Source organism: Haliotis rubra, unplaced genomic scaffold (genome assembly GCF_003918875.1).
Source record: "Haliotis rubra isolate DU_JTF1 unplaced genomic scaffold, ASM391887v1 Scf91, whole genome shotgun sequence".
Classification (NCBI taxonomy): Eukaryota; Metazoa; Mollusca; class Gastropoda; order Lepetellida; family Haliotidae; genus Haliotis; species Haliotis rubra.
In genome coordinates this window covers 400,593-412,738 of record NW_025767646.1, presented here as the reverse complement: position 1 = coordinate 412,738, position 12,146 = coordinate 400,593, and the positions used below count along the sequence as shown (strand labels likewise).

At 42.4% G+C, this 12,146-nt stretch overlaps 1 protein-coding gene across 5 annotated transcripts in view; it reads left to right on the top strand.

The window, feature by feature from the left end:
* LOC124264131 (frizzled-5-like) overlaps positions 1 to 12,146 on the top strand; it is a 242,491-nt gene that overhangs the window by 189,458 nt on the left and 40,887 nt on the right. For all 5 annotated transcript variants that reach the window (XM_046698851.1, XM_046698853.1, XM_046698856.1 and 2 more), the window contains one exon: positions 10,699 to 10,778. The gene's annotated coding sequence lies outside the window, so the exon portion shown is untranslated. The remainder of the gene's footprint in view (positions 1 to 10,698; positions 10,779 to 12,146) is intronic.

Here is a 12,146-nt window from a genome sequence, read left to right as displayed (position 1 = left end):
TCCTCGGAGATGACGTCTTCATAAAACTAGGCAGATTTACTGCAAGCATTTCTGTGATAGACGAGGATTCGGTATGAGGCCAGTTCTCCGCTGTCACGCCGCGCTGACCCGCTAATTGGCCGGAAGTTGCGCCATGCTGGTTATGGCGCGATTTCGCGTCAAACATGGCGATGTCAGTTTTGACAGACGCAAGTGGCGGCATCTGGTGTGGATTCCTGACATTATCCACGTGTTACTTGTGCTGCAGGTTAAAGCAAATTTGGTATGGGTTCTGTGATAGATCGCCTCATAACTTGTCAGTGCCAAAGAGCGAACAACATCCCCCGCTTGTTTACTCTCGCCTTCCGCTAACGGCGGCAGTCGTTTTGACAAACTGATTCGTTTTAATCTTACCATCCACGATCTTCTGTATATCAATTAATTCGCCAGTATGATTATAAACGAAATATTGGAAAGTTATAAATCATTTATCTATAGACACATCCTTCCTGTTGAAAATCTATTTTGAAGTTCGTTAAGTTGATTTCCGTCACTTTTTTCGCTTAAATGTCGTTTTACACGTAGCGTACTTTCTTTAGCGATATAAGACGGATATGGCGACTCCCCAATGAAGTTCAAGATACAAACATTCTTATTTATGTTAAAAGCATTCTTGTATGATATATGGTTCTTTGTATCAAGACATATTAGAAAGGTAATATGTATTTGCCACATACACAAAACATCGTGTATTATAAAAATAATGCTGTCACCAACTGACAGCAGCATTGGTTGGTTGGTTGGTTGGTTGTTTAACGCCGCACTCAGCAATATTCCGGCTATATGGCAGCGGTCTGTAAATAATCGGGTCTGGAACAACCTGTCAGCAACCATCTTCACCTCAATATGAAAATATGAGATCTGTATGCAAAAGGTGCATTGCATATACGGTCGAAAACAAACCATATCAGGTATTTTTGTGGGGCCTCCATCTTGTTTTGGAAAACCTGTATCATTTTGCTGTATTTTAAATCTTGAATAAGAGTCGGTTTTAACGGCGCTTTGATCAGAAATCCAACTGTATCAAGGTTAAAGAGACTATTGTGGGAAGGAAGTCCAAAGTGATGCTTACCTCAGACGTTGGTGAAATCCTAAAAACAAGGGTATAGTGTTCATAAACCCAGAAACATACCTGGACCGACCTCGAGAATAAAAATATACATGCTGTTGATCACTGGATTGTCTGGTCCAGACTCGATTATCTACAGACTGCCGCCATATAGCTGGAATACTGCCGAGTGCGGCGTAAAACTAAACTCACTCGAGAATAATAAAGTAAAGTATAGAAATGTTTCTGTAAGTTGTGTAGGGAGAGATTAATACTTATAATAAAACAATAATTATTATGATTTATAGATAATCGGAGATGCGAAATGCATTGGAAATCCTACCAGGCACATTGGCAGACCTTTATTACACTGTCATCCTTTGTCTCCAGAAGTGACATTTTAGAAAATTAATTAGTCTATGTCCCAGATCCAAGAGAATAAATTAAATAAAAGTCATACTCAAGTCAAGATTCTCCCCAATCCAAATATTAATGACTTTTCTTGCTTCCATTCGGATTGTTTTGTAGCTAAATTTACTTTTGATATATTTAAGATAGAGAACTTTATATTTGATATGAAACCATGAACGGAATGAATGGATATGGACACCGCAGCTACAGATGCGTGATCTCATTAAGCACCAACCCACGCCCTGCTACGAGCGATGACCCCATGTTGGAAGGTCAGAGATTACAAGTAAATCATACCGAAACACCTGTCACGAATGTACCTGTCTTGCTGATACACGATGACAAGTGTAATCAAGTCCAGCCAGACGCCACCCTGGCCTCGTCAGACAATCCCGACCGGACAAATAGCCAGTGGTCACTTTCTGAATCTCGTGGCACGTGCTATGGTGACGTCGATTAGCTCGTGCAAGCAGTGACCAGAGGCGCCACCTGTTGGCAATTCAGGTCTAACCTCGGAGGTGACGTAAACTAATGACAAATGATGGCCCAACGCAATGAGACATGCTCTTACCCTCGCTGTTAACAAATGGCCCCGCCAGGGTAATTAGGTGTTCCAGCATTTGCAGCAACGATTGTCATTTGTCATAGACTGACAGGGAATTTGTTGAATTAATTAATGTGACTGTTTGGATGGATAACTTTGGTTTGGGACTAATTCAAATATCGGTGAAATTTCACTGGTTTTTGAAAATTTTAGAATTTTATGATTTCTGAGTAAATTACTTTTTAGAGTAATGGCATGGGAGAATGGGGGGTTGAATCATTATTTGTGTTTATATTATTTGTCAGATTTTAGGAGCAATCCTATTACTTAAATGGGCATTCAATCATCAACCGAGACGCACTCTTCTTTTTAGATCCTAAAACGATACAATCACAATAATCGCATTAATTGTTTCTAGTTTTGAGTAAATGAGTAATAACTGCATCGAGAAATAGATATGACTAATACATGACATAAAGTCCATGTAAAAATTCATTTTCCCGGAGTAAGGTTGAAAGTCCAAGGACAAGTGTTTGTAAGGTTGATTCAAAATTGTTTTTTTCTGGAATCTAAAACCTTGTGATGAAGATGCAACACGACTGGCCCAGCCATCTAATTCCCCGGTTGGGCGGAGGGGTAGCCTAGTGGTTAAAGCGTTAGCTCGTTACGCCGAAGACCCGTGTTCGATTCTCCTCTTGATACAATGTGTAAAGCCCATTTCTGGTGTCTCCCGTCGTGATATTGCTGGAATATTGATAAAGGCGGCGTAAAAAACATACTCACTACTTCCTCCGGAATACGTTGTATGTCTAGTGGACATGGCAGAAACTATCGTGGGTTCGAATCCCAGTTGCTTCGATTATATTTGGTTTGTGCTCCTGCGTTTCGAAATTCTGGTAAACGTCTAACATCTACATCACTTCGGGTTTTCCTCCCGCTGAAACGCCATGGTGTAACTGAAATACCCGTTAAACCCAACTCATTCACTAGAACATAATTGGGGTGCAAATTCACTACCTTATTAACATACACATAAAATTTCAGTTTTTAAAAAAAAAATATGGGCTTTGAAAGCCGTGAATGACACGGGCAAGGCCTGCTATTGGACTAATCCTGTCCCGTGTTAGTACTCTGCAAAGGTTAACGATGTAACTGTCTGTACAAGAATACTACCATGCTCGTCGCAGATCATTTCGAAACAAACCAGCATCTTCCTTTGATATGTCTCCGGAGCAAAAAACATTATCATTGTCGGGCTTGTTATTGGGTTAAAAAAGTCCCATAACATGTACTTAGTGACGTGCGCAGTAATCATCAGAGGCTGAACAGAGGCGGCCTGTTGTATAAATTGCAATTAAGAAAGGTCAAATGTCGACAGCGTTGTCAACGATCCACACTACGTCTTCGCTGTCAGTCGTCGACGTTCAGAACCGGTTTTCTGACAGTGCCATCAACCACGCCGAACTTCAAACAAGCACCTGACCAATCAGCAGCCATCTCTGCCATCCATCGCGGCTTGTGATTGGTCAACTGAAATTTCGGTTTCTTACAATTAAGACGTGAGGGCTATGAGCATTTGATTGTAGAGTGGCTAGTTTGATATATGTTTATAAACACGATGTTGTAATAAAGATTTCCGTAATTGCATTACCGTGGCATTTAGGGATATAGACGGCGCGTGCGCTTGTTGGACACTCTCGCTTCATGGTGATCGCAAGGTAAGCTCAACCAATGGAAACCAGTCACGATTTAATATGATCATGTAATGCTTGTTAATTAATTTATTTCATCTGATGTCATTCGGTTCTTTTTGTGTCACCAAAGTAGGTGTTTTATGTCAAATACTGAGGACATGAATTCGATGTCCACCTGCCCTGCAACTCAGTACAGTTGCGTCCCCTTAGCAAGTCAGGATCCGATTGTAGGGTTTCAGTCCTAGATTATATCTAATAATTATGATAGTCTGTTATTGTCTATATATTGGCAATATGTGGGAATGGACGTCGCCTGTCCTTGTTTACGAATTCATATTTATTAAGCCATGTAATTTGATTTTGTTAATATTTCATATGAATCCTAATAAAACCACTAGACACAAGGCATCTATTTTTACTATTAATACAGACGGAATATCTCTTGTCGCTAGACACAAGAGTCAAGGTGTACGTTCTCAAATACTTAAAACTACATAAAAAGTAAACTAAATATTAATTTCCTAGCAGGAAAATATGTATCACTTCTAAATGCCGTTCAAAGACTAAAAGCAGATGTTGATTTAATCTTAATCTTATAATCAGGAGACGGGACAACATAAAAAGATAAAATGAAAGCGCAATAATTAAAGGAATTAAAATCAACAACTCCTAAACTTGTGGAATCGCCCATAAAATGTGTCTGGTACGTACTCTTATGAGAGTTATTACCCTTGATATTCCCTCACGTTGATCAACAATACTTTTCATAACGTCATAAAAACGAATCTAGACTACCCAGGGGTCCTTACTAAGTCATTACTGTGCATCAGTTTAGAAAGATGATTACCAAGTACGACTGAACTTCGTTCCATGCTCTTGTTGGATCGTTTGGTTTTAGTGGGTGACTTGAGACAACTACACATCACCTTTTAGGATGTACGTCTTTACAATAGGTAACCTAAGCGTTTCTCACACGTTTCTTAGACACGATGGTGACTGAGCCGCAATCCATAACTTTAGAATATTCAGTCGGTTACAATGGACGATGTCAGCATCGTTTGCACCGTCGATCGATCTTACAAAGTGTTGTGAGTGTGACTGTCGTAGTTTCTTGTACAGCTGATCCAGAGGTCTAAGGTGTCTCTTCAGGCTGCGCAGAGTTGTGTCCCCTGCTTGTCAGGATCCTAGAGAGATGGGTTCGACTCGCGGATTCGCCTTGGGTTTGATTCTATGGGTATTTAGTCATCAGTTGTCGCAATAAATAAAATATTTATAGAATATTGAAAAAAAGATTAAGAAAGAAAGAAAAACAAGAACAACACGGAACAGAAAACAAACAAACAAAACACAACAACAAAACCCCAAACGCCTACGCCCTTTGTTCCTTCTAGCTCATGACGCTGGTATTGTTCATAGTTTTCAAACCGCGTACGCGAATTACCCTTGGAAAGTTATGGTTCTCTTTCACTGTTCAAGCGGTACTCTGTAAACTAGACTCACGCTTATTCTCTGAAATATATAATATTGATAGCAACAAATAAACTCATTTAAATTGAAAAGGAGCCCTACTGAGTTGGGAGATTCAGAACCTGGGGAAATCTAGACTTGCCTCATTTAGGGCTTTAGCATTGCAGGGAGGGCTGGGTGGGAGGGAAAACAATGTGGTTTAGGGAATGTGAGACAGACTATCTGTAAACCCGCACCACAAAGACCCGTTCCCTCTTGTTCTGTATACTCCAGGAGATGCTCGTCCCTCCTCCTCATGACGATTCCTAATGTCTTCTAATTCCTCCGGACCAACCCCTGGCACCAACCCCTGGCACCAACCCCTGGCACCAACCCCTGGCACCAACCCCTGGCACCAACCTCTGCCACCAACCCCTGGCACCAACCCCTGGCACCAACCTCTACCACCAACCCCTGGCACCAACCCCTGGCACCAACCCCGCCTCGGTAACACCCAAACCCATCAGAACGATCAAAATCAATGATGAATCCGTAGATGAATGCGAACACCGTCATCGAGGAAAGGCTTGTGATCGTGTCCCATAAACGCCATCAGCCCCTCGAATCCAGCCATAAACGCCACCAGCCCCTCGAATCCAACCATAAACGCCACCAGCCCCTCGAATCCAGCCATAAACGCCATCAGCCCCTCGAATCCAGCCATAAACGCCACCAGCCCCTCGAATCCAGCCATAAACGCCATCAGCCCCTCGAATCCAGCCATAAACGCCACCAGCCCCTCGAATCCAGCCATAAACGCCACCAGCCCCTCGAATCCAGCCATAAACGCGCCATCGCCAGCCCCTCGAATCCAGCCATAAACGCCACCAGCCCCTCGAATCCAGCCATAAACGCCACCAGCCCCTCGAATCCAGCCATAAACGCCACCAGCCCCTCGAATCCAGCCATAAACGCCACCACCCCTCGAATCCAGCCCTCGAATCCAGCCACCAGCCCCTCGAAACGCCACCAGCCCCTCGAATCCAGCCATAAACGCCACCAGCCCCTCGAATCCAGCCATAAACGCCACCAGCCCCTCGAATCCAGCCATAAACGCCACCAGCCCCTCGAATCCAGCCATAAACGCCACCAGCCCCTCGAATCCAGCCAGCCCCTCGAATCCAGCCATAAACGCCACCAGCCCCTCGAATCCAGCCATGTCGGGCTACGTTAATCCATGTGGACACCTTTCAATCCTAACTTTCTATAACCAGAATCTCAGCCATCATCTCATTGTTTTCCCAAGTAACACTCATTAGTCACTTCATGTGACGCTTCAAGTTCATGCAGCTGTGTACCAAAGACCATTCCTGCTGCTGCCATCCTCTCCCAGGACCTCCATATGTAAAACCTAGTGCCACCCCCGTGTTTCAATCGACCGACTCATTGCACCCCTCACAGCATGTACATTAGTCTGTTCGCCCGATCGTCCTTATTATTCCTTTCCCCTATATCTTCCCATTGCACTTTCTTTCTGAATGACCCCCACCCTCACTGTACATACACGCATCCCTTCCAACCGTACTCCTCCAAGATAAGCTGTGAGCACCTGCCTTGCAGTATTCACCACCGTGAGGATGACATCTCACCCACCCTCCTATCACCCCCATCCCACGGTCGATCTTCATTTCGACATTTCTTCTCCCCATCATCACCAACTTCTGTCTTATTAATTGACTCATCTTCAGAGCCCCACCACCTGTCCGCCATCTGACCCTCCCCGCCTCTCCCATAAAGTCTTCATCTACCTGTTCTACGTCCATCCACAGATGATGATACCCAATTAATTGACTGTCATTTCTTGCACGTTGCGCTCTGCCTGAATGACAACATAACTAAGTGATTATTTCATCATGCGATCCCAACCTTAGAATGTACCAAGTCGACTGACAAGAGGACGCGAAGTGGGCAAAAAGTTCAGCCAGATTCTATGAATATGCCAGTTAATGACAGCTACCTTGCCGCATCTCAGAGTTGATGTTCACAATTTCTGTCAAACTTCGATTCTCATTGTGCTAACGTCGACCCCTCGCTTCTGTGTCCGTCTTACTGCGGTCGGCAAACCACTAGCGAATCAATCCCGCATTCACGCACTGCCGTTAATTCCATGCTGAGGCATTCGATTATACTTACAAGTAATGTTCGCCTAAATGGTTGTCATTGATTTTGGTTTTCTCATTCTGGGAGCTGATGCCTTCATTTGCGGTCGTGTTTTCCTTTATGTAACCGTTTTGTCTGATCAATGGATCTGCATTGTTAGCTAAGAGGAAGCCCGTATTTCAATGAGCTGATGGCGAATTCTCGGGCCACTCAACCGAGGCAATCCCACATCGATATTCGCAGAATAGTTTTTCGAATTGACGGTATATTTACCCAGTGCCTTGAAATTCAACAGAATACTTTTACTCGGAATCCATGGAATGACGGACTCTAAAATCTGCAAACATCACCGATAGACTGTATTCGTTTTGAGTACGCCGAGATCGTACCCGGGTTTGCCAAGTAATAAACTGGCCAGGCATGATATGTTTGTCTAAGTTGAGAGCCGATAGCTATACAACCCCGTATTTACATTCTTTCGGTTACATAGAAGATTGAGATTCAATCGTCCATCTATTCAGCCGCTGATGCAGTGGAATGGCGTCGCATTGAGATGCCATGTTGGTTGAATTCTTACCAACTAAGAAGCACTTTAGGAATGGTTAATCCTGACGGTCACTGAAGTACTCTCTGGTCGCAGTTATTGTTGCTTTCGGGTATGATTATGTCATTTCTATGGTAATCGATAAGTCAGGAATAGTAGCTTCATCGAGTAAATTAGTACAAATATCCCCACCTTATATTCCCATTGACCGTAGGTACAGCCGTAATGGCGTTTGCTTGCTAGTCATAAACAGTATTAAACAGCACGGAGAAGGAAGGATGGTTGTAGTTAAGACTATTTCAAATACATTTAGGTATGCGTGGACGTGAAGTGGGAGTAGACTGGTTGGTGATGCATGTTATGTCTAATAAATGTTTTATATACTGTTGATTCTAGTTATTAGGACTCAAAGAGTGTGCGAGGCAGTCGCATTATTCAGTTGACCGTGAAATGAAGTACTGGGTGGATCTGGCGCATGGTTGTTTTGAGTGAGTGAGTGAGTGGGTTAAAATTTAAAGTCACATCGGCATTATTTCAATGGTTGTTTTGAAACCAGGTATTGTTGGAACTAGCTTTTGTTAGAATCATGAGGTTTTTCCTGTGTGTGTCACTGTCTGTATTAAGTGCATAGGTTGTTTTCAACATGTGAGGTACTCCATGCATGTGACAGAAGTAAACCCCACATAGCTATACAGAGACGATCACTGAATATACAGAGTTTGACAGAGTGCACTGTAGGTACTTTTGATAGTAACAAACAATTCCTTTCAAATTGAAAAGGAGCCCCTGTGAGAAGGGAGACTCCTGAACCTGAAATCTAGCCTTGCTTTATTTAAGACTTTAGCATTACAGAAAGGGTTCGGCCGAAGGAAAATAATGCCGTTCAGGGACTGTGAGACAGACTAAGCCGTGCATTGATGTCTCGTTATCTTGTCGTCGAGAGAACCCGTACGTCGTGACAACCAGAGTGCCGATATCAGACCACGATGTAAGGTTTATCTGGGACAGTCATGTAAAAAGAAAGATGTATCGGTTTAAAAGGTGTTTGGTTTAGAGAGGTTTCACTATACGTTGGCCACAGGTCATATCCTGTATATAGTTTACAGGGAGTGGTCATGCTTGCAAGGACGTTGTTTGATCCTTCTCAGATCGTTCGGGATTAGAAGCTACCCGTCAGGGCATTTTGTAGCTATTCAGTAAATTTCTCAGAACGTATCTTATTAACCATTTAAATCTCAATTAGAGCTCCTCCCTGCTCGAGTTACACCTAGCTCACATAGCCAGAGGGGTTAATGGAGATCAACAAGGGTTAAACCTAGGACTCGGTAAAAACTGCTTGGTCACACTATTTTAATGAGGTTGATGGGGTGAGGGTTGTCACAGACACTAGCTTCTTTGGGTATACAGTGGACTAGCCTCTAGTCTTGGAAATATCTTTGAAAATATTCATAAATAATATTAATTTAGAAAGAAATCGGCCGTTTTCAGAAACTGAAGTGATATAGGCTTGGCGACTAATACATTCATGCTTGAGCTGTAACGGATGTATGGTTTCAGGGAGCGTTGGTCAGACTAGGTTTACATTTGGGCCTGAATGGGCGCTGGGGTTGCTTATAAGAACCCCATAAATCGTTTTATCAACTACATCGTACTACCGGTTGCCTCAAAGTTTAAGCTTTTCCAGATATATGGTGAAGGCCAAGGTTTGAATCCCAATACGAACACTAACTTCATAATAATATTTAAAGACAAGGATTTTAAAACATGTTTACGTTGTTCATGTATTGAATTAAAATGTTTTAAATCTAAACAAGAACCGATGCTTAATGGGAAAACGAAAGTATTGTATATTTAAATATATTAAAATCAAACATGATCATGGACTAAGAGTCGAACAACAAAGTACAATCTGTTTGATTAACAGTTAAGACTACTCTATCTTCCGATACAGAATCCTGAACAATTGACTTGTCTTTACGTGTATTTGTGACGGCTGTAACCGAACACCAGGATACGCCTAGTATCATCACAAACTGGAAGTGATTTATAAACGCATGCTTATAATATGGTCAGAATCGTGCAAGGGGCTCCTTTTGGAGAGATTTCGTATGATTATGTAAACGGATTTCGTCTCTATTTACGCAAGGAACAACTGCTTCACCTCAGCATTAAACAGGAAACACCGAGTTGTTATCGCAGTTAATGTTCAGAACTGCATCCCGGTTATTACCTGATCATGTTTGTTATGGATGTTCAATATTTGTTTGACTGGCCATTGTTGGCATGTATTTAATTCCTGCAGCAGGCACTGTCATCGCGTGCATGTTGCCATATATGTCGTGATGCCAGAATCCCATCACTGCCATACCGTGATATTATCGCCCAGTCGCCACCAGTTTGTACCCCTGATTGGCTGCTCTGGCGGTATAGAGAGAGTATTAGCACACAATGTGTCCCATCCTGTTAGATGTAGAGGACAGAGCTGATTTCATGTACCTTGTGACCTCTGAAATAAGTTTAACGAGCATCAGTCACGAACGACATCGTCTGTGTGAGCAGTGCGCTGACATACAGAAAATTCACCACGTGAGGCTATTTTCAATTCTTCCTGAAAATCTGTCGATTCGGTAAAATCACTCCGAGTAGACGTATCCCATGTTGTCGACCGTTGGGCGAAGCTACATGGACATGCACGCTACCACCAAACTGTTATTGACCTGCCTCTACGTCTGAATGAGTGGGAATAACGGTTACCCCCCTTTGACAATCACCGATAGGCTATGTATTTTAACACACGGGTCGTTCTTTTCAGATTGTTTGCCGAAGTAGACGTGAAGGTAGAAGACTGGTTTAAGGTGATCAACGATTTACGTACAGTGTTGAATTAAATCGGTGAGTATCATTTTCCATCTCATATTCATAGATCTCCGAAACGAATGGATAACTGTTTCATTTTGGACACCGTTGCGTTGTATCCCCTGTCGAATCGACACGACTTTTCCAGTTGGTAGTGATTGTTCTTATGCTTGACGGGATCCATAAAGAATTTTGCAGTTATATGATAGACACAATATTAACGTCGCCTCCAGTTCCTAAATGTATACATTCTATGCTATTCCTGCATACTAAGCGACTCGGCGAACTAATTCACCTGTAGCAGGTTTGACAAAAAGCATGTTTAAACGGCCATCCCATCTAATGGAACTGTGTCAGTGGCTAACATTGATTAAGCTGATGTATCCTCTGGATGTCCTGCCATTTGGACGTGTTAGCGTTTGTGTTTAAATGATGTAATTCATTTACCTGGATTCCATAGATTCAATTTGGTCCTGAGATGAGAAAGGGTGGGTAGGGTGTGTGTGTGTGTGTGTGTGTCAGATGTCAGGGGAGGGCAGTTTGTTGACGTTAGGTTCCACGATATGGATAATAATGGGATATATTATATTTAGAGAGGATTGTTAATAAGTTGTGATAACTTTATCAAAATCCAATTTAAAAAAATAAAATGTGCTTAAACGCAAATGATATAATGCATGATTGATTTTATATGATGGTCGGGGCTATAACATGATGAGCATGATGATGATTATGATGATAACGTAGTAGTGGTTTTTCCTCTTATGATGATCATGAATATACACCTGTAGTTATATATCTATCCCTTCCTCTCACAATAACACTAATGATTATTGTGATGGAATGGTTACTTTTCATCGTCGTATATCATAATATATACTCATGACGATAATGGTTGTCACTCCCTTCAATTTTTTTAATTGGAGAGGGGGTGTGGGGTGGGTGTGTGAGGTGGTGGGGTTGGGGAGGGTGACAACCATTATTTGCATGAGTATAGTAATGGTGACAAGATAGTGATGCCTGTATTTAGAAGTCATACAAATAGAAGGTGAAAATGTATGGATATCAACTGTCATTTATCTGACGAAGGAATAAGAATATATACTCCGAAACGTTGTATTCCTCATAATCAAGACGTAGACATTCATAGTGAGTGAGTGAGTGAGTATGGTTTTACGCCGCTTTTAGCAATATTCCAGCAATATCACGGCGGGGGACACCAGAAATGGGCTTCACACATTGTACCCATATTGTGAAATCGAACCCGAGCCTTCAGCGTGCCGAGCGAACGCTATAACCACTAGGCTACCCCATCGCCCCAGACATTCATAAATGTTGAGCCTTAATAGTGATGATAATGATGACAATGATTTTGAGGACGACATCGTGACAATGGCGATGATG